Genomic DNA, 27,736 nt, shown 5'->3' on the forward strand with positions numbered 1-27,736 from the left:
AGACAAGGAACTTACGGGAGGAAAATGCAAGGTTAATTGGACAAGGACAACTTTACCGAAAGAGCAAGGCGGCGTGGGAATCCTGGACCTCAACAAATTTGCAAGGGCACTCCACCGAAAGAGCAAGGTGGCGTGGGAATCCTGGACCTCAACAAATTTGCAAGGGCACTCCGTATCATATGGCTATGGCATGAATGGGTTTCACCAGACAAAACGTGGGTCGGAACAGAAACACCATGTGACAACCGAGATAGACTGCTTTTCGCCGCATGCACGACAATCCACCTCGGCAACGGAGAGAAAACACGTTTCTGGCAGGATGCGTGGATACAAGGCCACCGACCAAAAAACATCGCCCCACAACTATACGCAAAAACAAAGAAGAAAAAGAGGATGGTGCACAGAGCGCTCCAAAGTAACGAGTGGATCAGAGACCTTCATCACACAACAGGCTTCACAAGATCTCACTTGAGTGAGTTCATAACACTATGGACTCTGATACAACAATATGAGCTACTATTGAACCAGGAAGACAGAATTACTTGGAAATTCATGCAGAGTGGCCAATACACCACTGCTTCAGCATACAAGGCGCAACTTCTAGGCTGCATGAGGATGACTAACCTCGCAACAGTATGGCAAGCTTGGGCCCCACCAAAATGCAAAGTTTTTGCTTGCTAATTCTACAAAACAGGGTCTAGACTTCAGACAGATTAGCAAAACACGGATGGGACCACACCCCAACTTGCACCTTATGCCGATGCACGATGGAGACTGCGCACCACCTTCTAGCTGAGTGCAGATTCACAAAATGAATTTGGAAGCACATGGCTCTGTGGCTAACACATGAAAAGCTGCACCCAGATCAATGGAAACACAGCATAACGGCCTTGGAGTGGTGGACCAATATCACATCGACAACAGGAATTTCGCGTAAAGCGGTTAGAAGCCTTACTCTTCTTATTATGTGGGAAATATGGAATGAGAGAAACTCCAGAATTTTCCGTCACCAAGGTTCTTCGGCGCCATCGATAATGGCCAAAATCAAATCCTCAGCCAACCTTTGGATCGCAGCGGGAGCGAAAAGTCTAGCGGACCTTCTTGTGCGAGTATAACGCCTCTGTTTTTTCCCCACTTCTCTTTTCCTTTCATTTTTTCTTCCGGTTAGCCGGATGTAACCCCCATCTTTATCAATGAAATAGGCACACTCTCGTGCCCCTTTCGTTCAAAAAAAAAGTTTTGCTTATAGTCCAACCTACCCATGGGGCAAGCACGTTGATGCACTGATCAAGTGATTAGCGTCTGAAAGCATGAGCTAGCAAGTGTTGAGCTTAGGAACTTCTAACTATTTGCAAAACAACAAAACCAATGACTCGGTGACAAATAGCACAAGATGCATATGGATATTGTGGATTCTAGCTAGTTTATGGCAGATTCAAGTAAGAAGTCTGATTTTACTCGCCGAATAAAATCTTGGTTCGATTCAGTCCAATGCACATGTTGTGTTTATATCTATATATACAGACACGCACCACTCTCTGCACCTCTACCAGACTACCACATCATTCTACACATGCTCTGAGAGTGAGCTCATGCCTCTCACGGTTTTCACGATGTCGGTTGGCATGTATAGGTGGGTGAGACTAGTGGGAGCTAGCCTTCAGGGGAAAGAAAAATGGTTTTGGTCGGAATGGAAGGCGCCGGGAGGTCTAGCCTGCCAAGATGGGGAGTGACGCGCGCTATATATAGTAGCCCTCGTCGCGTGCGCTGGTTAGACGCAAACAACATCCTGCAAATTAAACTTCGGGCATGCTTGGTTTCTTTGCTAGCCACTGTGTAGCCTTGTCAGGCTAGGATAGTTTTTTTGAGGTAAAAAAAAAAGAACCCGAGGGAACAGTGTGTGAAAATGTTGCGGAAACTAATTCAAAGAAAAGGTAATTAATAATCACCTTTTTCTTCACATGGCCGTCGAATGTTTAATTAACAAATTATTACCAGCGCGAACCGTACCCTTAAGTCCATTCGTCATACTATCTCTTCATAAGCTTTTACAAGAACCACGCTGTCTCCTTTACTCCTTATTACCAACTACTCTAACATCAGACACCTGTGTTGCTTTATATACAAACACTAGGCCTGCTACATCCTTCCTTCTGTCCAGTAATTCTACACTGGAGTCTCTATAGTGTACAAGGTGAAAGCAATGAAGTTGCCTAGCCAATAGTGCAATATAATGTGCAACGGCGCCAGCAAGCTCAAGCTGGCATGGCATCGATTTATAATGGAATTGCACTGGAGCTCTGTGATCGAAATGGAAGGCATCAGGAGGACTCATCCTAAGATTTGGGATTCATCTCGCACTTGCAATCCAATCCTTCCCCTCCGTCGCTTTGAGAAGGACGCGACATCGTCTTCACGCTCCTCAGCCAGTGGTTCCAGATGGCGCTTTCCGACCAATGCTTCCTCTGTGAACTTCACCGGTGGCAAATAGGGTTTGGTTTCTGCTGCTTGAAGATTACAGTTTAGCGCGTGAGGATGCGCTTGTTCCCTGGATGAGAGCCTGAATGGCCGTTTGGCTTGGCTGTTTAGTTCTTGTGCAGAAATGCCAGTCGTATCTTTGCATTAGCTTTTGCTGGGAGACGCGTCTCTTCACCACAAGTCACACACGGCTTACTCTCTCTGGACTGGATAATAGATACCCTGCTCTATCCTGACTTTTCTTGTTCCTTCTATTTTGTGATTCCATATATGTATCCGTCATCTCTCTCACCGCAATTACATGCTCTACATATATAGTCTTGCAACAAGAGGATGAATGCTGTAAAAATAGGCTACGTGCGGTCGCAGAGGTCGGAAACATTTTTTTTTTAAAATATAGTCTTGCAACAAGAGAAAGACAGTGAAAAATAAGGATCAGCGGCTCCAACTCCAAGCAGCCAGAGAATGCTGATCGATCATACACCAAGTCACCTGACATGTGTGCGAAGAAAAGGTCGCAGAGAAAACGAGCTAATAATCGGCTGCTCCCATGAGTCCTATCCAAAATGCGCACTATACCTTTCTCCTGCTTCCTTTCCAAAAATGAAAATAAAAGCTCTTCTGACAGGTGATTTGATACATACATATGGTCCTTCACTAGCTACGTGCTCCTTACCAACTTCTATCCTAAATGTGTAGCGTCCTACTACTCTAGTACCTCATTAACACTTGGCTGACTCGATATATACATATGTAACCTGACTCTTTGGTTCTTCCTTCTTGTAGACTGAGCTTGGAAACATATCTGTAGTCTTCTGTCTTGTGTGTTAAAGCAAAAACAAGGGAGGAAAATGGTGAGGAGTGCCATGGAGGCCGGCGGCAATTTTGTTGCTGCCAATTAATTTGGGCGCTGCACACGAGATCGACAAAACTAATAAGAGAGCTGATTTGGTACAGAGAACTGGAAGGCATCAGGATCAGGAGGACTCGTATACCAACAACAACGTCGATCAGGTTCTGCTTCAATGGTATCCAACACTGACTACTCTGGCCTGGTTTGCGTCGTTCGAGGGCTGATCGAGGGATGCAACCGGCCACCATTTTGCCCGCCCAAGACAAGGGAGGCTCTGTCTCCAGTCTCCACAAGGTCACCAGTCGCCAAAGCAAGTGACCATATACAACATGGAGCAGAGCGAGCTGAATTGAAACAGTAGCTACTTCCTTTCCATTATTTGTGGAAATCAATGCAAAGCTTACACACACACACACATATGTAGTGGTAAACACTTACCTCTAATCGATAATTTGCACGTATAGAATGTTGTATAGTCAGGTAGGTGTAAGGTGTATAGGGTGCATAGTGGCGTTGGTTTCTTTGCTGGTCAGCATGCACGTATAGAATGTTGTATAGTCCATGTATGAATGGATGGATACACATTTGCACAGATTAATGGTTCAGAAGAAAAAAACTGTTAGTCTTACCATTTTACGCTTTAGGTGTACAGCAGTGAAATAAAACATCTAGAAATCAGTGCATCGTCCATGTTTCTAGAATATTACCGGAGCCTACTACTATCGTCCTCTTCTCAAAACAGAAGTGCGGAGAGATATAGTGCTGCATGCCCCTGCAGCTCTAAATAAAGCTATTCAGCCTGCCCAACTTCTTATTCCAATATAATGCACCCAAGGCCCTACTTTTTTTTCACCTACTTTGCTATTATACAGATACCTCCAGTAGTATGCGCACCATAAAATGTATGTCACCCTTTACCCACTATAGTCAGAAAACACTTGCATTTGATCCGCATGTCTATCCGTAGGTACGAGCTCAAGTGATCATCAGGTTCTGTTTTATAATATGAGATTACATTGGAATAACAGATGCTCATCATCAAGTGGTTTTGGGTGAATATATGATTGACAGGAAAATGGTGAAGAATTTGGGAATTGGAGGCATCAACAGTGTTTATCTCAGAGAAGTAAGGTATATATACTACGGTGATATGCTGGTGCAGATATGCAGGACCACAGGTGACAGGGGTCTGATTTCGTTTTCTCTTTTGGGCAGACATGCTGGTGCAGCATTGATTTGTGCTGGGATTGATGCTGACCGGTTTTGGTGCTCTGAAACTTCACCCTGCCGCGCCATGTGGATAACGGAGATGCTCTGCCATGGTAAGGGCTCAAGGCAACCATGGAGCAAGGGCCCCACAACGACTCTAATGGCACCCCCTTGTGAGGTGCATCAGTAACAAAGCATCCATGAATCTTCCTTTTATTTTCCTTTGAAATTTGGAAACATCATGTGTAATGGTGTTCCCATGGACGTAGGTCTAGATGAAGGATGAACTATTATGTGCAAATAGATTCGAGGATATCTACCAAACTGTGTCAAGTTGTAGTGCTGAGTAGAACCTTCCACAATCTGTTTGTAATTACAATGGCTCACTAATCATAGATATGAGAACTTTGATTCCAAATTACCGATTTTTTTATTTCGAGAAACGTGAGTTCCAGCTATCATCCTCTTCGATCCAAACACAAAGGACATGTAATTCAAGAAACTAGAGCGAGATAACAATAACCAACGATGACACCGTAACGATGAAGATTTATGTGCAGTGGTTGTTGGGCTCTAATTACATTCGACGCTGGCCCATCGCAACGGCCATGAAACATGATGCCATTCATTTCGTCCTCGCCTTGCATCCGTACCCAAAGCAAATAAAGCCTCCTCTCTTATAACTCAGCAACCCTACTGCCTTTCGCCATCTTCTGCGATTGAGAGTGAAAGAAAGTGAGATGAGGTGGGAGAAGATCAAGAAGAGCACGACCAACACTAACAGCTGTAGGGATGGAAGGCACCAGTAGAATTTTCCAAACAGATGTACAGGAATTGCATTCTTTTCGGGATAGAGAGGGTAGAATGACAAGCACGCTTCGCCGCGCCAGCCGGCCCCTGCTGTACGCACTGATGTGTGCCCATACGCTATTGTAGTGTGTGCTGTTTCGCCTGCTCACTGTTATGAGAGTGGGTCATTTTGCTCTAATTAGTCTTGGTTCAACTGCAGAATCAGCATCATAGTCTGCGTCATTGGATCTGTTGGAATAATATTTGCATCTTCTGATTGCGAATGGTTAAGGGCGTCATAGCAATATAATACATGCATGTAAACAAAGGAATTTCCAGAGAATTATTTAGAAAATGCACGTGGTGTTATTTTACTTCTGTTTCAAACTTGATGATGATCGTTTATATATCACGATAATTATCAACTAATCATCACAAAAAATTGAACTGAAACAATGTTGCAAGCAATGTGCATGCCAAAATTACATTACATTTTTGTTTAATTATGAGCATGGCCTCCCAGGCAACTAACTAATCATAGCAAATCTATTAAGAACCTAGAATTTGCAAATATATAGGACACTACTTCCATCTATCCTATTTTACAGACCAATCTAAAAATTCATCTCCTCAAATTTCGCTTGATCTGAAACCCAAAGGCATAAAACAAACAAAACAATGTATTTAGGCATAAAACAAATAAAACCATGTATGTTCGAAAAGAAATAAGATATCACTATAAGAGAGGGCAATCATCACACAAAACTCAGCGGAAACCGTAGTGCAAACAACATACTGATTCACGTGGCAAAATGTTGTTCGATGCTATTAAGGAAATGTTATTCTAGAAACTAGCTAGAGTAACCAATGATGACACCATAACGATGAAAATTTATGTGCAGTTGTGTGTTGGGCTTTAATTAAATTCGATGCTGGCCCATTGCAACAGCCATGAAACATGCATGATGCCAAAAGGTCAAGGCGAGGACGAAATGAATGGCAACCTTCAGTTCATCACAACTTCGACAAGCTGATGCATCAAACGAAACCGCAAGAAGACGCCTGAAGCTCCGCTGATCGCTGGCATCCTCTAGGCTCTAGCAACTGCTACGGCGTTATTGGTAGTCTACAAGCAATGTTTTCAGGGGACAACCTATCATGCTTGTTGGGACATGCATGGATGCACTCTTCATCAATATATAGTCTCGAGGCTCGCGCCCATCTCACCACTGCTCTTGTACCCAAGCTCCATAGTTGTTTATTTTGCAGCATTACTCCTTCCAAACCCTTTGTTCACCCTAATATTTTCTTACAGGAAATCAAACGCCCAGGTTATACCAATTTACGACTCACGAAGATAGAAAGCGAATATGTACCTTCATATCAATGCGTAGTGAAAGTTAGAAAGAGTAGCTAGAAGTGCTCATTGATGGTTTGGACGATTTTTTAGCACAAACCCTTGTACATTATAAGAATTGTGACTGCAAAGGGAAAAATTATTAGTGAACAAATTGCACTTCCAAAGTTCGGTGAACAAATTTCACCACCCGCTAGATTCCTTGATGAATTTCATTAGGGTTTGGTGGAGCCGTAATGGCTAGCTAGCCCTAGCAAAGGGAACAAATTGCACCTCCAAGTTCCATCCTCTTCGCTTGGCACACAATCACCGACGCACAAAGCAGGTTCTACCCTACCTAAAAGCTCTTGGGAGGGGCCAACTTGGCCCAATTCATACAGGCACAACTTGGTTCAGCATCAAGACAGAGCAACCATCGCAACCAGCGTATATATAAGGCTGTCTTTGCATCTACTACGTACTATTCCTGGGACTTGCAGTTCATCATCTCCATGCTGTGACAACCATGAGCTTCACCCACCACAACCTTACACCTTCCCACCTATTTACCCATACATACGTACTGCTTGTTTTTAAGCATATTAACAGACGCCCCCGTCTTCTCTACATATAACTCTACCCCTCCGCCGCGCGATCCTACAACGCACAGATTGGTTAAGAGTCTAGTATGGCCTGTAATAATAACCTCGCGAGAACGACAGACTAGATAGCGAGTGCCCATCGTTGCCATCGGAATGGAAGGTGCCGGGAGGACTTGCCTAAGTAGATTCAAGACATCCAGCACTTCATGTCCTAGCACGTACAAGTGCAGGGGGTCCTCGTCTGCAATTTATAACGAAATTTTGCATAGGAGCCTGATGACGATGGGAGCGAGCTTCTTGATCGAAATGGAAGGCGTCGGGACTCGGGAGGACTCCTTGTAGAGGAATAGTTCCAGATTGCGGTTCTGTTCATTGCTTGCTCCTCCACTTTGACTTCAGCATCAGCAGCACTTCGGCTGGCTCTTGATTGGGGTTTGCGGCTTCAAGTAGTCAGAATGCTGATGGACCATACGCGTGCCATTATTATTATGACCTGTCCATCCACTTTTTTATGTTAACAAAAAAATAATGCCATGCATACCACTGTACCCTTCTTGTGCCTCACACTCTCACAGGACTATCCGCACCTTTACCTCCCACAAAACTACCCTATCTCTTTATCTCTACCTTCCATCCTAGCACTCAGTCGACTCATCAGTACACTCTGTGTCTTGCTTAATTAGCTTTACTCATCTCGATCGATCCGACTAACTTCCCTCATAAAGCAACGAGCTTGAGCTATTCAGCACCTGCTGCGAAGGAAGGACAATTAATGAAGCAACGAGCTTGAGCTGTTCGCAATGCAGAATGATTCAGGTTTACCAATATTAATAGGATTTGTGCTTAATAATATGTCTCATCAGAACTATTGCGGTGTCTTTGTCTTTTCTTTATACTCACATTGACGTGTGATGAAATTAGCTTGGTATCGAACTACTGTAATAAGTGAACCGTCTAGATAGAAGCAAAGACCGGAATTTTTTTCCATCATCTAAAAATTTAGTGCCAACATAGAGGAACATCAAGAGCAATTGGACGAAGCTTCCACTGGACTGAAAACAGAGTAGTACTCCCCAGTACCCAGCTGATGAGCAGATTGTGAAGCTCCACAGTTCAGTACACGTACTCTGTCTATTGATGATCTTTCTTCTTCTTCTTTTTGTGGGTAGTCTCTTCGCTAAAGTAATGCCGAAGATACTGATCACATGGGATCACGGTTGTGTTGCTCTATCTCATTCCACCTCACATATGTATACTACGTACGCCAGGCCACCACAGCACCACCATGCCAACATGTTTGCAACGGCCTTAATGGCACGTCTATATATGAGTACAATTTGCGAGAAAAACTAGATATTGAAAATAGATGAAAAATGACGATTCTCGCGTATTGTTCTTGGTTCTAGACTAGTACTACAGATAGATTCCGGCATTCCGCAACGACACGGTGAAGCATTGATCGTCTCATGGGGATGGAAGGCATGCATCGGAAACTTTCCTACCATGGCGGTAATAAGCTAAGTTTCATACACCGTCCCTGTCGCTCATAGCACCGGAGCCCTGTGGGCTGTGGCCACTGACCATCCGTGATCTATATCGTCGTCGAGCATCACAAGCTCGGGGTCAGCGCGAGATGTGCTTGCCCTGGTAAGGGCAGCCATATGAGCCATGAAGTAGCTACGCATCCAGCAGGCTGATGAGCATACAGTAGTGTCGAAACCTTTACTGTGCCTTTTTCAATAACGTTCGATGCACGTTTTTCGTTAAGATACTGAGTAATGATTTTATCAAGTCCATTATTTCAACAGAGCCTTTTTGCCCTTGGCAAGAAGCAGTAGCGCGTGCAACTGCAGCAGAGTCCAGATCAATGTGGAGTTGTGGACGTACTCTGGCTATTGGTGAATGGGAAATCACTTCATCATTTCGTAGAGACCCTGACCTGCGGGGTTTCAACTTTGAAATCACATTGTTATACGTAGGGCAGGGATGCAAGTGGGTACCCGATAGCATTTTCTGATTAATTACAATGGCATGTCACTCTAGTTTATTTCTCCTCCCAAATTATTTACGCAGAATATCATTCTAAGTTCATTTTATCATCTTTTTTGTCGACCCAATGACTCAAAATATTTCTAGCTTGCATCCCTAGTTATACGTACTGCCTCCTGTCTGCCACCTCCTTGAATTCATTTATGCCTCAACTACTGTACATAGTACGTGGGGCTGCTTGACTTCATATCAGCAGCACTACCTCTCTTGATATAATTTCCCTATTACTAACGTCTCAGATCTCTCTGCTTCTGTCTATATATGAGCACACAGTTTGGGAGAAAATGTAAAGAGGACTAGGAGTTTATGAATGGGACAATACTCACCGACCATGATTCTTGACAGCCATAGATAATTCGGCAATGAAATCACCGAGTGACCTTCGTTCTTATTAGGGATGGGAGGCACCCGGAGATTTTCCTTGACAGATTTAATTCGGCAATGAAATCACCAAGAATTTGTTCGGCTGAGAGGTGCACGCGCAAGGTAACGGTTGCAGCCTTGCAGGGAGCACGTACATAAGCCTGAAGTTGCCCTAATAATGTCAACCGGCTGGTTACCACTCACCACAATCCACGGTAATGCAGCCGGGCAACTATACGCTCGCGATCCAGCACCCGACCAACCGTGATCATTCGCGTCACTGCATGTAACTGGAATCAATTTGGAAACCGCCAAGGAAAATGTTCTTGACAATGCTAGGAAACAGCCAAGGGAATAATATTTCGTGGCAAATTTTTCTTGGCAGTTTTTGGGTAATTCCGAGTTGGTGTAGTGCGTCATGCAGTGCTTGTGCTGATGAGAGATGCGGTAATTAAACAGCCTGCAGGTTTGCTACTACAATCAACATATGATCAAGTTGGCAACATTTTATATTGCATTGGAGTCCAATAATCAACAAGGTGTCCCCCCTGGCCCCTGCTATTACTGGACAAAGTTAATGGTCCAGGATTCAAATGAAAACACATTTGCTACCATACTACTACGGCCTACTGCTGCTCATTATATACTTCACCTACTAGGCTACTACACATAGGGCCGCTTTACATGTTCTCCACAGAGACACCTTTTGCCCTCCGATTGTTTCAAACCACTAACTCTATATATTAGTATGTCATGAGAGAAATGCATGTAAATGGTTCTACAGATGAAACAATTGATCCCAAGCGATGGTCTCACTAGGCATATAGATCCTTCCAAGAACATATTAGGCGTCTTGATTCTATGGGAATGGAAGGCACGCGGAACATTTTCACGAGAATGGTGATAAACTTATTAACCCCACCATGCATATGCTACAAACTTGTGTTAGCTGTTTTATGTACATGTTACTAATACATAGTGGCATCACTATTTGCAGACTTGGCGAGGAGGGGTTGAAACACCGAGATGGAAGAGTTATTCGTGCCGTGGTACGGTGTCCGCCTCCGCCCAGGAGATGGGCAGTTTGGGGCCGCGTTCAAAATTTCAGCCGTAATTTTGTGAATTTCGTGAAATTTCGGTCTTTTGACCGAAATTACTATTTGCCCGAGATTTTGGTATCTGCAACAAAAGATGCACTTTTAATCCAAATTTTAGCTGAAATTTTGCGAAATTCGGTGTTTTCGATTTGGAAAAAAATTCGAAAAACGAAATCCTAATCCCTGGTTTGGGGTCCGGAGACGATTTTGAATGTTTCTTCAATTTTTATTTGCTTGCGTATAGCATCTGACCAACACAAAACGGCAGATTTTGTGCACATCCGGAATAATAATTCAGCGGCCAAGTGATCACCATCTGATGCTCTCGGGACATCGAGTTCAATGTTCAGTTTCTCATAAGTGTTGCCCACATGTGTGCAAAAATAATGTTGTCTCTACATGGTGGCACGCGTTGAAGGCTTGTCATAATTTTAATTTTATGGAATCAAAAATATCGAGTTCCATATACTATTTGAGATGATAATATTTGTCAATTAAGCAAGAGAGAGGTAGTTAGAGTACCCCTTACACAGTCAGGCAACTAAGCATGCCCAAAGTGGATGTACTATCCACCTGCTGCCTGCTAGTATTGTGCAAAGTTAATGGCCCATGATTCAAAACCCATTTTTACAGTAAAACTACTCAGCCGATGCACATATAAAGGATGCTTTACATGTCCACAGCAACACCTCTTACCCGCTCATCACTATGTACTACTACATCAGGAGAGAAATGTAAGTGGTACAAGGATAAAACAATCCCGATTGACGGCCCTGATAGACGATTATAGATTTTCCAGAAACATCACCAATGTTGATTCTATGGAATGGAAGGCACACGGAAAATTTTCATGAGAATGGTTGGTGACAAACTTAACCACCGTATATATGCTTTGTTTTGCATACACATGTTAATAGTAATAGTACATTAACACCATCATCTGCAGCTTCTACCAGGTCGCGTCAAAGTGTGCAGATCCGATCCAAAGCGCGACGGCGATCCCGCTAGAAATGATGACACGGTGTTGGCTACCAGAGGGCCTGGTTCCGTGGACACTACTCAACCATCGCATTCTTTTCTCCAACTGCGCCTTGATTGGACTTTCTGTTTCAGGTTATCCCAATTTCTGAAAGAATGTCAGATTCATCTTAGATTAGCAACAAGAAATGTTTATTATAAATAAGAAAAACCAGCCGCAACGCAGGTAATGGACCATGTTAGTGACAGGTCAGGCGTAACGTATCAGTTCTCTTTTTTAGTTCTCGTGTATGGCATGTAGGGTGCCGACCCGTGGGTATAGCGGGCTGGACCGGAATCAAATTTTCTTTTACACTTTAACATAGACTCCAATGGTATGATGTGTTCAAACATTCTGCCTTCTACATTAGATACACTATTGGAAAACTGAGTATTGGTCCTAACCCTTAGTACCGGTGAGCATTAGTACCGGCTGGAAAACTGAGTATTGGTCCTAACCCCTAGTACCGGTGAGCATTAGTACCGGTGAGCATTAGTACCGGTACTAAAGGAGCTCCCAACCTTTAGTACCCTGTCACCCCATCCGCCTTATCCATCTCCCCCCGTACCCCTCCCATCTTTCTCCGCCCCCCTATCTCATCTCTCTCAGCACCGCCGCGACAGGGCCAAGAGCGGTGGGAGGACGCGAGGCAAGGAACAGTGGCAGGATTTTTTTATTTTTTAATACCCCTTACCCTTTAGTATCGGTTATTTAACTCGGTACTGAAGGGCCCCCTTATGTACAGAAGTAGCATATCGGTTGCACAACTGGTACTAAAGGACCTCCTGAAGTAGCAATATCGGTTGCACAATCGGTACTAAAGGGGGTTAGGAACCGGTACTGAAGACACTTTCCACAACTATGATAGGGAACACCAGCTGAGTCACGGGGCGTCTGTTTCAGAACAGCATGGTGTCAGTTTTTGTTCTTTGGAATGGAAGGCATCTGAGAAATTCATCTTAGAAGGGTATATGCCAATTCACTACAGGTATATGTATTTTCGTCCACTTACCTTTTTTTTCTAGAATACGCAGGAGAGCTGCGCATCATTCAATTAAGAAGAAATAGATAGTACTCATACAACGCGGACCGAAACCGGGCACACGCACACGGTAGCAGGGATCCTAGGGGCTAATTACGCGAGAAGGGAGCTCCTAGACAGTAAACGACCATCACCGTCGGTCGAGATAGCGTTACAAACTATCAAAATGCCATCCTACACTAGACAAGCAGTGCGCCCCGGCCGTGAACCAGAACGTCCTCCGCGACTGCTGCTGCTAGCTGTTGCGGCGTCCGTTGTGGATCTCTGTTGAAGACACGACTGTTTCGCTATTTCCAAATTCGCCAGGAGACCAAGATAGTTGTGGTGTCGATTCCTTTCTTCCTGGCGCCATGGAAGCTTCGCCTCCGGAGCAGCCACCAATCCATCATTGAAGAACCAGGGGCTGGCAGGAAGGAGGCGTTGCCTGTCATTTGATCTACTGAGTGCCAGACCTGCTTCGTGTAGCTGCAGTTAGCAAGCAGATGATCAGAGGTCTCAGGAATCCTGGCAACAAAGACAGCACTCGCTGCAAACTGTCTAAAATCAACTTATCGCAGGAACACCTACATGTATCGAGCTAATCACCACAGTCGAGTTTGAGAGCCAGCATACGGTCAAACGCATTTGCTAAGGCAACTACTTTTAATCATAATTCATAATCCTACTGCATGCGTAGTTAAGAAATCCGCTGAGTTGTTAAATTCTAGAGATGTGCATCACTTTTAAGCAGTTGTCCATGAATCAGGATGCGGAGGTACTCATCCTATTGGTGGATGCAAAGGCGTCCATTCTATTCTAGTGGGATCAGATCAGATCGATCTTTGCCCCTACACATGCTAGCAGTACTTGTTCATGTAAAGAATAACCACAAAAGATGCAAAGGTATTGAAAATTTTCTGAAAATAAAACATGAAGCTAAAGTGCTAAATAACCAAAGAGAGAGGAAGGGAAGATCAGATGGAGCAAGGTTCGATTGAACAAGTTTCCTTTTTGCGGATTTGCCTTCTTATTTTTATTTTGTGAACAACATGTAAATGGTGTTGTCATGGAGATCTCGGTCAACTTGCATAAACCACGTTTGTAGAAATAGATTCTCAATGATACCAAATTGTGCAAAGTTGTAATGCTGATGAGCAGCGCACTCCATGTATGGAAAAGAAAAAAAAATCCATATATTGCTGATGCTGATGAAGCCATCATTCCCAAACCAATCGTAGCACAGCAAGGCTGGTTCTTTTTGTTGTATCAGCCGGTGACTACAACTACGTGTTCTGCAGCTCCGCAATGATCACAAGACCGCAACAAATTCAGTTCCACGCTTATTGCTCCCAAACTGGCTACTGAATGGTACAATTGATTTATAGTAAATTACGACATTTGACATATCAATTCTAGTAAGTCGATTACATTGTTGTCGAAAACTATTCAAGTTATTGTAATCATTCTGGTACGTTGGATGAGCTGACCACAGAATAAGCTATTCTATGACCGGCCGTAGAGTATACTCTCCCTTATACATATATATAGAGAGAGAGACACACTGCCTCTTCTTGCTTCTTTCCATCATTGTCACATGGTTGAATGCTTAACTTCAGCAACCTTGGAGAGGCTAGAGTAGTTTACACTGCTATATTTTTTAATAAAACTCCAGCAACCTATAACTTGTAGGAATGGAAGGCATCAGGAGAATTTCTATAACAATGGTATGTGCCAATTTTGCTCAATGGTATGTTGTTTCATTTTCCTTTTGACATCAAGCAGCCACCCTGAAGATCTAATATAAATTCTGCAGAGATGACTACACTTTTCTTGCACTGCACTAGCCGCAATCCGATCAGCTACTTCCTTCGCATGAGTATCGAGACCGACGGCGTCAACACATCACAGGCGTGAAGATGGCGTCAACCTGGAGTGTGCGTCTTCTCTGTAATAAGGCGTAGCGTGTGTGTAGCGGGTGCCGTTGGGCCCCAGCTGGCGGTGAGTGAAGAGAGGAGTCTTTATTACTATATTGTGTAAGACAAGATGAATCAGACAATTTACAATAGAAACAGAAACAGATCCGCGAGGAACGTTTCCTCCGCGATCGCTATCTCTCGGTCGATCCTCCTTGTCCGCTCACGTCGCCGACGATCCCCGGCAGCCAAGGGTCACGACAGTTGGTATCAGATTTGGGCTTCCTCGGCGCGAATCGCGGTGCCGCTTACTTCGTCGATTGAACTGGATCCGGCGTAGGCGTGTTGAGATCTCGAGATTTGCCGCGCAGCACCGGCGATTCCGATCGATTTCCTGTAAGTCCTTGCCATCCCGGGTCAATTTGCGGGCGGTCATCACGGCGCCTCCCAAGCCTTCGGTTCAGACTCAATTTACCATAATGTCTGGCTACCATACTGTGAACATACAAACAAAGACATTTTCTGAATCTGTTGGGAGAGTATAATTGGAACTGAAAGGTGATTATTCATTTTTCAGGTTCTTGCAGGAGATAGCGCATATTCCCTCTGTTCTTAAATAAAAACTAATTAACTTGTCCTAAACATTATTTATTTAATGACGTAGAAGTATTCACTATAATTCAACAAACAACAAGTGAAGTAATGTAGGCCAACCAATTTAATAAAGTTGAAAAAAAACTGTAGCGCAACTTTTAGCCCATTGCCACATAGATTAGAAGGTTTTGAGATCTTAATGTCAAAATAATAATTTCTGGAAATAATAGTTAGAATACAGTCAGGGATTGTCCTCTCAAGAAACTAAAGAGAGTTTAGAAAAATTGCTACCGATTTCTCATTGGATAAAGCTTCCCACTGGCGACGCACTCGTCCGGGCCTCCGGGGAATCAATCAGGCACCAGCGGCATCGAAATGCCGTTCGGTGTGCGTTGCCAGATCGAATCATCCTTATACGTAACTGTTGTTTGTCCTCGTTGCGTCCACTCGCTCCTGACTGAAACATGGCATTCATTTCGACCTCACCCAGTAACTAGATACATCTAGCCTTCGTTGGTATCATATATACACGGTCACTTCAACACTTCAGTTCTAATATTGGTTTGGGAGTACCTTCAGCGTTAGGCAGAGAGCAAGCCCGAAATCATGGTGAGTCGTCTGTTCATCTTTGGAACGGGAGGCATCTGAGGAATTCATCTGACAACGGTACGTGCTAATTCAGTTGCAGACAACTCGTCTGCTTGTTTCTCACTGGAAACAGTCCCGTAGAGATCTAATAACACCAACATATTGCAGGAACACGTACATGTGCCATCGAAACCCGCGCGCAGAACGGGCATCTCCATGCCAACGCGAGCTGGCTGGCGGACCTGCTGGAGCGCTGCCTGTTTGTGCAGTCAGAACAACATCTCCCATTCTCCCTGGTCCCTGCTGGCGCAAGTGGGAGAGGTAGCATTCGGGCTCTTCCCGCTGACGAGGCTCGCCACATCTCATTGGTGCTGCTTGAGAACCGGAAGGAGCTCTTCGTCAGTCTGTACGAGCAGCTCATCGGATCGTGGGGGCGCTGATCGGGCACAACAAGCTGAAGCTTGCCGTCCTTGTTCATCGCGAAGCTGTGTACGAAGCATCATCAAGTATTGCAAAAGTGTAATATTCGTCCCTCATATTTCATTTGGTGCAAACTAACCCCTAAACTAACTAAAGCAGTGCGTTTATCATCCCCACCTTAGTTTAACAATGGTTTGTTGTCATATAACATCAGTAGCCATACAATCATCTTGCTACTTACTGCTGAGCCATGACTAATGTTGAGTCAATCGCTATAATAATTTGGGATAAATCGGTTCTGTTAATTTTTCTGACAAAATTTTTCCGAGATAGGCAATTTACAGGATTAACTGTATTTTTTTAATTTATATCTTTGACTCACATATTACATCGCTAAGAAGGGATTAGGTAGATGATTATGTGGTGCAAACTATTATTAGATGGCACTAAACCATTGTTAAACTAAGATGTGGATAATAAATGCACCGATTTAGTTAGTTAAGGGGTTAGTTTGCACCGAACAAAACATGAGGGATGCATATCATACTTTTGCAATACTTGAGGGATGAAAAATACACTTTTTCCTTTTTTTTTCTCGAGAACTTGCCTGGACAAAAGTTTTTCATTAAGCAGAAGCAAAAGTTTAGTACAAAGACATAACCGACCACTTACCTTGACACCAAATGGAGACAAATATTTTTCACACTAGCACGAGAGCTCTGAGCAATTGATGCAATTACTGACCAGATAATAATTACTAAAATACCCTCGATAATGGATGGTTAGATCTTCTTTGTACTGTACACCAGTATACCACTAACTAGTTGTATACACGATTAAGGCTTTGATGTGATTAAAGTATCATAATTTTATTTTTATGGAAGCAAGAATAGTTCCATATACTATATGGAAGAGATGAAAATATTTGTCAATTACTGGAACGAGGTAGCTAGTTAGGGTACCCTTACTGATTCATGCAACCAATCATAATTAAAGTGGATGTACTCTACCCTTTAGTATTGGGCAAAATAAATAGTCCACGATTCGAAACCCATTATTACTAAGGTCAATTGTCCAATAGTGTGCAAAACTACCCAACCTACCTATATTCCGACTCATTATATACCTCACTACTACAATAAAGCTGCTTTTACATGTTGTCCACCGCAACACCTCTTCCTCTCACTTTATTACTACATCAGGAGCGAAATGCAAAGTGGCATAAGGATTAAATAATCCCGATCGATGGTTTCGGTAGACAATTATATGATTTTCTAGGAACATCATATGTTTCAATTTACGGGAATGGAAGGCACATGGAAAATTTTCATGAGAATTGTGACAAACTTAACCATCGTATCTGGTGGCGCCAACGACGACAGCTACAAGCACCAGAGCCACAACAAATGAAGTGACCGGCGATCAAGACGACATGGGCCGCCGGTGAGAGTCGGCCGGCGACTACAGCTGCTCTTGGGCAATGGCTAGCCGCTGCTTGTTTATTTCGTTGAAACGTTCCAGCTGTACCACTACCAGCATCACAATTGAACGGCCCATCTCAACAGCCCTGGGAATGGAATTCATTTCGTCCTCCCAAAGCAAAATGTAGTTACTCTTGTTACCACTCCCTTGGTAAGCTTGTTGCCTCTTCTTGCGTAACTCCAGCAACCTACTGCTTTTCATATTCTCAGTTGACACTGTGGGAGGGTGAGATGAGGGGGACGCACAACTAACTCACTGTAAGTTGTAGGAATGGAAGGCATCAGGAGAATTTCTCTAACAACTGCATGATGGTATTTTCTTTTTGGCATCGAGAACAACCACCATGAAGATCTAATAACATCAATTATTTGCAGAGATGACTACACGTTTGTCCCAATCCACAATGCAGTTGAGTAGCCGCAATCCGATTAGCTACTTTGCTATGCTAGATTGCTAGGCATGATGAGCCCCTCTCTCGAGTAGAACCTCCTTGGGCTCAGCGTTGAGCGGTGCACACAAGGATAATGTGCTTACGCTTGCCGGATGTACGTTGGCCTCAAGCTGCCGTGATGACTTGAATGTTGGTCTGCAGCTGGTTACCATAGTGTGGACGAACAACGACAGTTCTGAATCTGTTAGGAAACCACAATTAGAACTGAAAGGTGATAATTCTGTTTTCAGCTTCTCGTAGGAGATTGCGCATATTATTCCCTTCTTTCTTAAATAACAACTAATTAACTACACTATTTCTTAAGAACGGGAGAGTCGTGCTCACTGTAAATTCAACGAACAGCAGCAGCGAGTGAAGTAATGTTGGCCAACCAAATTAAAGTAGAAAAAAAAAACATCCGTAGCTAGGGGTGGTAATGGATCATGGCTCTCGTGCGCCATTCACAATCCAATTCAGCCATATATATATTTAGCTCAAAATCACAGTATTTCAGCCCATCCTTTAATAAGTCCGATCCTTAAATTTGCTAGGCTAAATTAGAGTATCCTTTACCACCCCTATCTGTAGCACAACTTCTAGCCAATTGCCACATAAGGTTTTGAGATCTTGATATCAAAATAATAATTTTTGAAAACAATATATAATTCAGAATACAGTCAGATCGTCCTCACAAGCATGGCATTCAATTTGTCCTCACCTAATTCGACGTCGTGGTAACATATATACTAACATCTCACCTTCGTCGGTATCATATATGCATATGGTCTCTTTCACACTTCATCGGCGTAACGGCGTTAGACAGAGAACACAAGTGGAATCATGGGGAGCCCGATTCAGAACATCACGAATAACATTTCAGTTTCTGTTCTTTGGAATGAGAGGAGTCGGAGGAACTCATCCGAGGAGGGTATATGCCAATTCAGTGCAGGCAGATGTGTTCTCGTCCACTAGTTTTTCACTGAAAAACAGTCCCACATGGAGATCTAACACCAACATATTGCAGGAACACCTACATGTATCAGAGAAACCATTTGGAACAACACCGGCAAGTTTCCCGACCACGACGGCCATCTCCAGGACCACGACGGCCATCTCCAGGTGCACGCCGACATGAGCAATATGTCCCTGTCGGTGCAAGTGGAAGAGGTAGCATTCGGCCTCTTCCCGCTGATGAGGCCCGCGGGCAACGGGATGTGATACTGCATCCTGAACCACCCGTCACTTGTGCCGCTTGAGAACTGAAGGGAGCTCTTCACTTGTCTGAACAAAGATGTGGTACGCGCAAATTCTGTTTGCTCGCTCAACATCCAAGCGCGGGTGAAAGCGGTGCTGGTGCTGAGTGTTGAGTGCTGATCACATCATGCAGCAAGTGGCCTGCAGTTTACTCCTGCGATCAGCAAATTAATAATCACTCTGTTTTCTCTGTTTCTCCATGGCCTCTCGTACATGTAGTGATTGATAGGTTGTTCTTGTTCCCTCAACTTTGTTTTTTCTTTTTGCAACCTGTATTTCATTTGGTGAGGATAAGGATTTGATCAATAATTATCATGTTTTATTTATATGACAAAATACTACATTGTAATCATAAATAAGCTTCTATCTTATTTCAACTTCTAGATACAAACACTGAAATTGCAAGTTCAGCTTAGAAGGGTGAATGGAAAATTAATGGCCCGGGGTTCTCACAGTGTAATAACTTCACTTGTCTGGCAGCAACTAACAACACAACCTCTTGTCCTACTGAACGTCTAGACTCTATAGAGCACTGGCTCTTTACAGTCTTTATATATATGAGTATGGCGTGACAGATAAGCAAAGAGGTCTGAAGATGAAACAACTCCAGTCCATGGCTTCACTAGATAGTTATACATTTTTCAAGAACGTCGTGAAGAGTTCTTAGCTTGTTTCCTAGGAATGGAAGGCACGTGGAAAAATACAAGAGAAGGGTGATACATTTAACCATGTGCTCGAAATATTCATTATTTTGCACGTGATTACAGGCTACTAACGCCAGGTAACACCACAATTTGCAGGTTGTAGGCGTCTCCATCCAAGGGAGCGGTTGAAGGCGACGAGACTCCGATATGGAACCCAAGAGATTGTGGTTCTAGCAGTTGCAGGATGCATTTTGTTTGTTTCCTGCAGTTGCTGGAGGCGTGGGGTGTGGCCGTGTGGGCAATTTTGAGCATTTCTCACGTTTGCGCATTGCTTCACACTAATAAGTGGTAACACAAAACTGTACTTTCTCTTTCTCATGATCATCCAGAAATCAGCTGCTCATTGCCTGCTGTTAACCATTGCATTCATTTTTCGTCGTCCTCGCCAAATGCAATCACATCCAAAACTACATTACTACTGTTAGGATATATGCATACATGCATGTCCTCTTCTTGCTTCTTTCCATCATGTTGAATGCTAGTAATTAACTCCAGCAACCTTGTGGAGGTAGCTAGATATTACCCTGTTATCTTCAAACGAAAAACTCCAGCAACCTACTACGGCGTTTCATTTTCTGTATAGTTGAGACTTGGGATGGTAAGACGAGGGGGCCGGGAGAAGATTAAGAAGGGCACAATTAATACTATAGGTTGTTGGAATGGAAGGCGTCGGGAGAATTTCTCTAACAACTGTATGAGCCGATTTTGCTCATTGGTATTTTGTTTCACTTTCTTTCTGACATCGAACAACGACCCTGAAGATCTCATCTCAATTCTTTGCAGAGATGAGTTTGTCACAATGCACCACACAGCTGGGTAGCTGCAATCCGATCAGGCACTTGTTTGGATGATCATCTCTCTCCAGTTCAACATTATTTGGCTGCATTGAGCGGTGCACACAAGGATAATATGCATAAGTTTGCCGGAACATATATACTTGTATTATCTAAACAAAAATATGCTTGTTGGATGTTCGTTGCCGTCAAGCTGCCATGACGATTTGAATGTTGGTATGCTGGTTACCAACAGTTCTGAATGATGGGAGAGTGCAATTGTAACTGAAAGGTGATTATTCTTCAGTTTTCAGGATAGCTAGCGCATATTCCCTCCATTCTTAAGGCCTTGTTTAGTTCGAATTTGGGAGTGCCAAAGTTGGGAGTTTGTCATAAATGCGCAACTGTAGCATTTTCGTTTGTATTTGTGAATTATTGTCCAAACATTGACTAATTAGGCTCAAAAGATTCGTCTCGCAAAGTACAACAAAACTGTGCAATTAGTTTTTGATTTCATCTACATTTAGTACTCCATACATATATCGTAAGTTTGATGTGATGGGGAATCTTCTTTTTGCATAGTGTCAAAGTTGGGATTTTGGGAGAAACTAAACATGGCCTAAATAAGGCTATATTCCCACTGGGCGATTTCATCTTTGTGTTGTCCTGGTTGTCCTGGTTGCGTGCACTTGCTCCTGACTGAAGCGTGGCATTCATTTCGTCCTCACCCAATTCGGCGCCGTGGTAATATTATAACATCTCTTGGTCGGTATTCTATTCTATATATACAATGGTCTCTTTCACACTTCAACACAAAATTCCAGTGGGGTGTGTGTGTGTGTGTATCTGTTGTGACTAATATTCTGCCTTCGACGTTAGACAGAGAAGACAAGCAGAATCATGGGGAGTCTGATTCAGAACAGCACGAAAAAACCAGTTTTTGTTCTTTGGAACGGGAGGCATCTGAGAGCGGTATATGCTAATTCACTGCAGACAGATCACAAATGTATCGTTGTCCACTTGTTTTTCCACTGAAAGACAGTCCCATAGAAATCTTTTGGAACGTACGGCACCGTCGAGTTTCCCGGCCAAAACGGGCGTCTCCAGGTGCACGCCGACGTGAAGGGGCTGGCGGACCTGCTGGATCACTGCTTTCAGGTGAAAGTGGAAGGGGTAGAATTCGGCCTCTTCCGATCCGGTGCTCAGGCTTGCGGGCAACAAGATGTGGCACTGCATCTTGGATTACGGCTCACTTGAGCCCTCTCGACAACACTTGAGCCCTCTCGACAACCGGAGGGAGCTCATCATGCTCCACGAGTCCAAGTTCCAGTACTTGCTCTCTTGTGTTGTGTGTTACGAGTGCTGGCTGGCCAGTTCCAATACTTCAGTTGTCAGCTGCGCAGCTTCTTGTTCGTGCTCTACGCACAGAGTCCAGCCCTTGCGTTCTGCGTGACCACAGCCACTGTCCAGTAGCAAGATTATATTGGAGCTGCTGGCAGATCGATGCGTGTTCATCATGTTAGAATGGCAGCGTCAGCCGTAAGAGGTAGCAGCTAACATGCAAAAATCTGTATGCTTATGCTGAACATCCAAGCGCAGCGTGAAAGCAGTGCTGGTGCTGACATGCAGCAAGCGGCCTGCACAGGTTACTACTGCGATCAGTAAGTTAATATAATCAGTCTGTTTTTCATGTTTCTCCGTGTAGCCTCACTCTTGTCCATGTACTGATTGATATTGTTCCCTCAACTTTCTTTCTTTTTTTTTGCAATATGTATTTCATTGGTGACGATAAGGATTGGATCAATAATTCTTCTGTGCATGCTTTAATTATATGAGAAAAGATTATAATGTTGTAAAGACGAAATATTTTATAGAGGAAACCAAAGATAAGGGATCAATAACTATACAGCACGCGCCGAAATATTCCTTATACGTGGAATAATTCTCATCCCGCTACTTATCACCAACTACAGCCACACCTACTAGAACATTACCACTGTAACCACCATATGTAGGTTGTAGTGGTTAGTGCATCTGGTCCGTTATTGTTCCCTACCAACTACTCTACCTTAATGTGTAGTGTCCTATATTTTTTTTAACGAACGGTCACGAGATTATGCCTATTTTATTGAAGAGGTGTTTTATACTTTTTTCCCTGTATATATACATAACTCTTTGGTTCTCCCTTTTGGTGATATGTACTCTGTAGTCTTCTGTGTTGAGCAAAAAACAGGGGGAAAGAAGAAGATAATCTAGGAGTGCCATGCGGGGAGACAAGCTCGTTGTTGCCAATTAAGTAGGGAGTTGCACACGAGATCGACAATAATAGGGGGCTGATCTGGTACTGAAATGGAAGGCATCAGGAGGACTCGAATACAGAAATCAAAGTAGCATTGTGCTTCGTCCCTGACCCTGACTCTGGCCTGGTTCGCTTCGAATGAGGGTGTACGGAGGGATGGGAAAGGCTACAGTTATGTCCGACGAAGGCCATCTCAGGGGATCAAGTGAGTTAAACAGCATGGATCAGGGCGATAGGTAGCTCATCTACAAGGGCTCCAGCCTCCTGTTGCCGAGAAAAAAAACAAACGCGTCATACCTAAGGAGAACGAGTTAGGTCCTGTTTGGAAGGAAGGTCCGTCTAAAAAATTTTATGATTTAAAAGTTTTAAATTCTAGCTAGAGAATTGGATCCCAACATTAAACTGCCTTAGGTCCCAAGAGTTTATAAGCTATTGGGAAATCAAACGAGGATTGCAAATTTACGGGCGACCAGTCCGGTTGATCTCCCGACAACGTCCCATCCGCTCGGGCCGAGGGACACCTACGCACATGCACCAATGCTCGAGCAGCATCCTGTCTGTCTCCGATGCGTTCTAAAAAATTATATAAACAATATTTTAGGATAGAAAATTTTAAAAAAGTTTGCAGAAAAAAATTTGGACCAAAATTCAAAGAACAAAACGGGTTATATACTATTCTTTAAAAAGAAACAAAATGTGAGAAAAAAATATGAGCAAAGTTTTCAATAAACAAAAATTTCTAGAAAAAACTTTCTCGCAAAACTTTGTCTAAACTTTTTTTAAAAAGTTGGCAGAAATTTCGAAACAAATATTTGAGACAAAAAATTAAAAATATTCATAAAACAAAAATTGATGAAAAAATCGCAGAAAAAAAAATCATGAACAGAATTTGAAAATGTTACGTACAAAACTCTAGCAACAAAATCTGGAAAAAGAGAAAAAAAAAGGAAAAAAAGAGCGCCGCCGCCCGGCGATGCCACCGTGTCACTTCCCCACGCCACGCGTCGTGCGCAGCTGCCGAGCTCCCCCGACCACCATCCGCTGCCGCTTACCGGGCCTGCGGCTGTGCCACCACTCTCTAGGTCGTCGCTACGGGCTCATCCGCGTGATGCCGGTCGCAGCTGCTCCCCTGGGGCACGCCGCCACCCGCTGGCTGCTTAATCCCTCACCGCCGGTGAAGCCTATCCACTCTTGAGGATCCACCGGTCGTGTGCAGGGAGAGAGAAAAGGAAGGGGAATAGAAAACAAGATAGAGCGAATGTGGGCCAGCGTGCACGCGTTGACCGGAAGGAGCAGTCGGTTGTAACATCCATGAAACATGGCCATTCATTTAGTCCTCACCCTGCAACGATACCTAAAGTGAACATGAACACTAAGGTGCTGTTTTGATACTAGGGTTAAAGTTTAGCTCTTATCACATCGAATGTTCGGATGCTAATTAGAATTAAATATGAGCTAATTATAAAACTGTAGCACCACATTGTCAAATTACGGACTAATTAGGCTTAATAGATTTGTCTCGCGAATTAGCCTCCATCTGTGCAATTAGTTTTGTAATTAGCCTATGTTTAATACTCCTAATTAGTATCCAAACATCTGATGTGATAGGGATTAAAGTTTAACCTGGAGCCAAACACGCCCTAACACTGTAAGTTATGCGGTGACAAAATTCAGTATTGTCCTACTGTGAAAATTGTGTGTGCTATCATTTAATTATTATGCCTCAACCTCACTAGGAGAGATTTCCCCAAACAAATGTATTTACCTTTGTTCTTGTGTGTGTGCTTATTTGTGCATTGCACTAGAAGTTTCTCTTGTGTCTCTTCCAATTGTATTTCCAAGTTTTCATAGAAAAGCTCTTCTCGGAGTCCCCTTTCCCTCTGTTCGCTCTCTATATTTCACCCACCTAAAATAACAAGTTGTGTCACTTCTATAAAGTGTGACGCCATTTCAATGTTGACATAATTTTTTTTATAGAGGAACCAATGATCAAGAGTCAATAAATATACACACCACCCGCCGAAAATGCTCCTTGGACCTGGAAATTCGTCTCACCTTTATCCACTGTACCCCTATCATGTACTAGTAGTTCATCGTGATTATTCGTCTGGTCTTTGTTCATTACTCACTACCAACTCTATCCTAATGTGTACGTAGTGTCCTATTACTCTTTATTTTCTAGTACCCTATGATCTAATCTCATTACTAACACTTAGCTGACTCGATACATGCATATATATATATACCCCACTCTTTGGTAATGGTTCTTCCTTCCTGTGTTTCTACACTTGCAGACTGAGCTCAGAAGCGTTTTTGTAGTCTTCTGGGTTAAGCAAAAATTACAAAGATGTTCAAGTCTGTTGATAGCGCTGCACACGAGATGAACAATGATGGGAGTTGACGTGGTTCTGAAATGGAAGGCATCAGGAGGAATCGTATACCTGTAGTACAGTCACTTCGTGCTTGAATGTTAATTGTGACTGACTCTGGCCGGCCTGGTTCGCTTGGATCGAGGGCGTACGGATCGATGCGAATGAGTTCTGGTTAGCCAGCCCAAGGCAAGAGAGGCTGCCTCTGCCTGCAAGATAGTCGCTTCACGCTTATGCGTTAGACAGCGGAGAATGAGAGAGCAAAAGAATAGCATTTCAGTTCTTGGTTCTTTGGAACGGGAGGCGTCTGAGGAATTCATCTGAGAACGGTGCGTGCCAATTCAGGGATGCGACCCGCACGCGCACCCGGCGCAGCCATCGGACGTTCAGACCATTCAATTCCAGCTAAGCAGCCACGTTGTAAGATCGGAACTGGGAGACCGATGCGTGTTGGTCATATTGTCATGGCGGCGTGAGCCGCGAGAGGTCGCGGACGCCATCCAAAATGTGTGGTTGCTCACTGAACACATGAGCAGCCTGATGCAGTGTGCTGGTGGCTGGTGCTGACAATGCATGCAGCAAAGCGGCCTGCTGAAGATTACTACGTACTGCGATCAACATGTTAAAAAAATAAAAATCACTGTGTTTTTATTATGTCTCTCCAATCCATGGTCTCTTCTTGTCATCAACTGTTACATCAATATTCATTTATATGATAAAATACAATTAGAAATAAGCATTTTTTTAATTGGATTGTAATAACATCAATTCTGTGTCGAAAGATGTTTATAAATGGAGCAATTATTTGTTAAGGTTTTTATCAAAGAAACAAAATGGATCTTATAATTTCAAACACATATACATGGTCTTATTACAGGGAAAAATTAATGACCGGGATTTCGATTGAGATTGTAATAACTTCACTTGTCTGGTAGCAATATATTTCAGTAATCCAGTTCATCATATATACATGGTCTCTTAATTTCACACTTCAACGCTAAACTCCAATGGTATACATTATCTGTTCTATTAATACTCTTCCTTCTTCGTTGGACACTAGACAGAGAACACGAGCGGAACCATGGGGAGTCTGATTCACAACAGAACCAAAAACATTTCAGTTTCTGTTCTTTGGAATGGGAGGCGTTTCAGGAACTCATACGTGTCAATTTAGTGTTGACAGATGTAATCCTCGTCCACTTGTTTCCACTGCAACCAGTCCTATAGAGATCTAACACCAATTTATCGCAGGTCGAGTTCGGAGGCAGGAACTGGTCGAACAAATTCTTTCAGGCAGCTGACTCTCATGGAAGTCCTACTGCAAGTGTAGTTGAATCCGTCGAGTCCTACATCTAGAGATGTGCATGATCCTTGAGCAGCTGACCCAAGAATCAGGATTGATGCAGAGATCGAGCCACCGATCGATCCTATGCAAAATCTCGTTTGCTTGCTGAACACCAACATGTTACTCACTTTGTGTTTTATGTTTCTCCATGGTATCTTGTCTATGAAGTGATTGATGGTTGTTTCTATTCTCTCAGTTTTTTACAAGCGGTATTTCGTTTGGTTAGGACTTAGGAGAAGGGTTTGATAAACAATCATTTCATCATATTTTTATTTACGTGACAACAAACATAAACATAAATAATTATTTTTAATCAATTTGGTGTCATAGTTTTTAATAAGTGATAAAGTAATTGTTGAACAAATAAAGGCTTGTCCTAACGAAGCAAAATGAGCCTTCTAATTTCAAATGGAAGGAGTAAATAAAAACAAATAAATACAAAAAGTGTAGCTTTGACAAGAAGAAACCAATGCATATGGATCATTTGAAAGAACTTCCTCTTATTGGAAACATTAGACATCAGTCCATTAGGATATCAGCACGGTCTCCAATATGATATTTTGACTAGCAATATCTAAAAATATATATTATCTTAAATCTAAAGGGTTACAGTATATATCATGACAGTATTTTTCATAATAAATGCACTAACTTTTGGGATGAAGTGAGTACATAATCATGGCCATTGAAATCGGAGGACATATTCAAGAGTGGAACCTACTCCACAAGTTATTATAGGAAAAAAAATTA

This window comes from Setaria viridis, chromosome 2 (assembly GCF_005286985.2).
Source record: "Setaria viridis chromosome 2, Setaria_viridis_v4.0, whole genome shotgun sequence".
Lineage (NCBI taxonomy): Eukaryota > Viridiplantae > Streptophyta > Magnoliopsida > Poales > Poaceae > Setaria > Setaria viridis.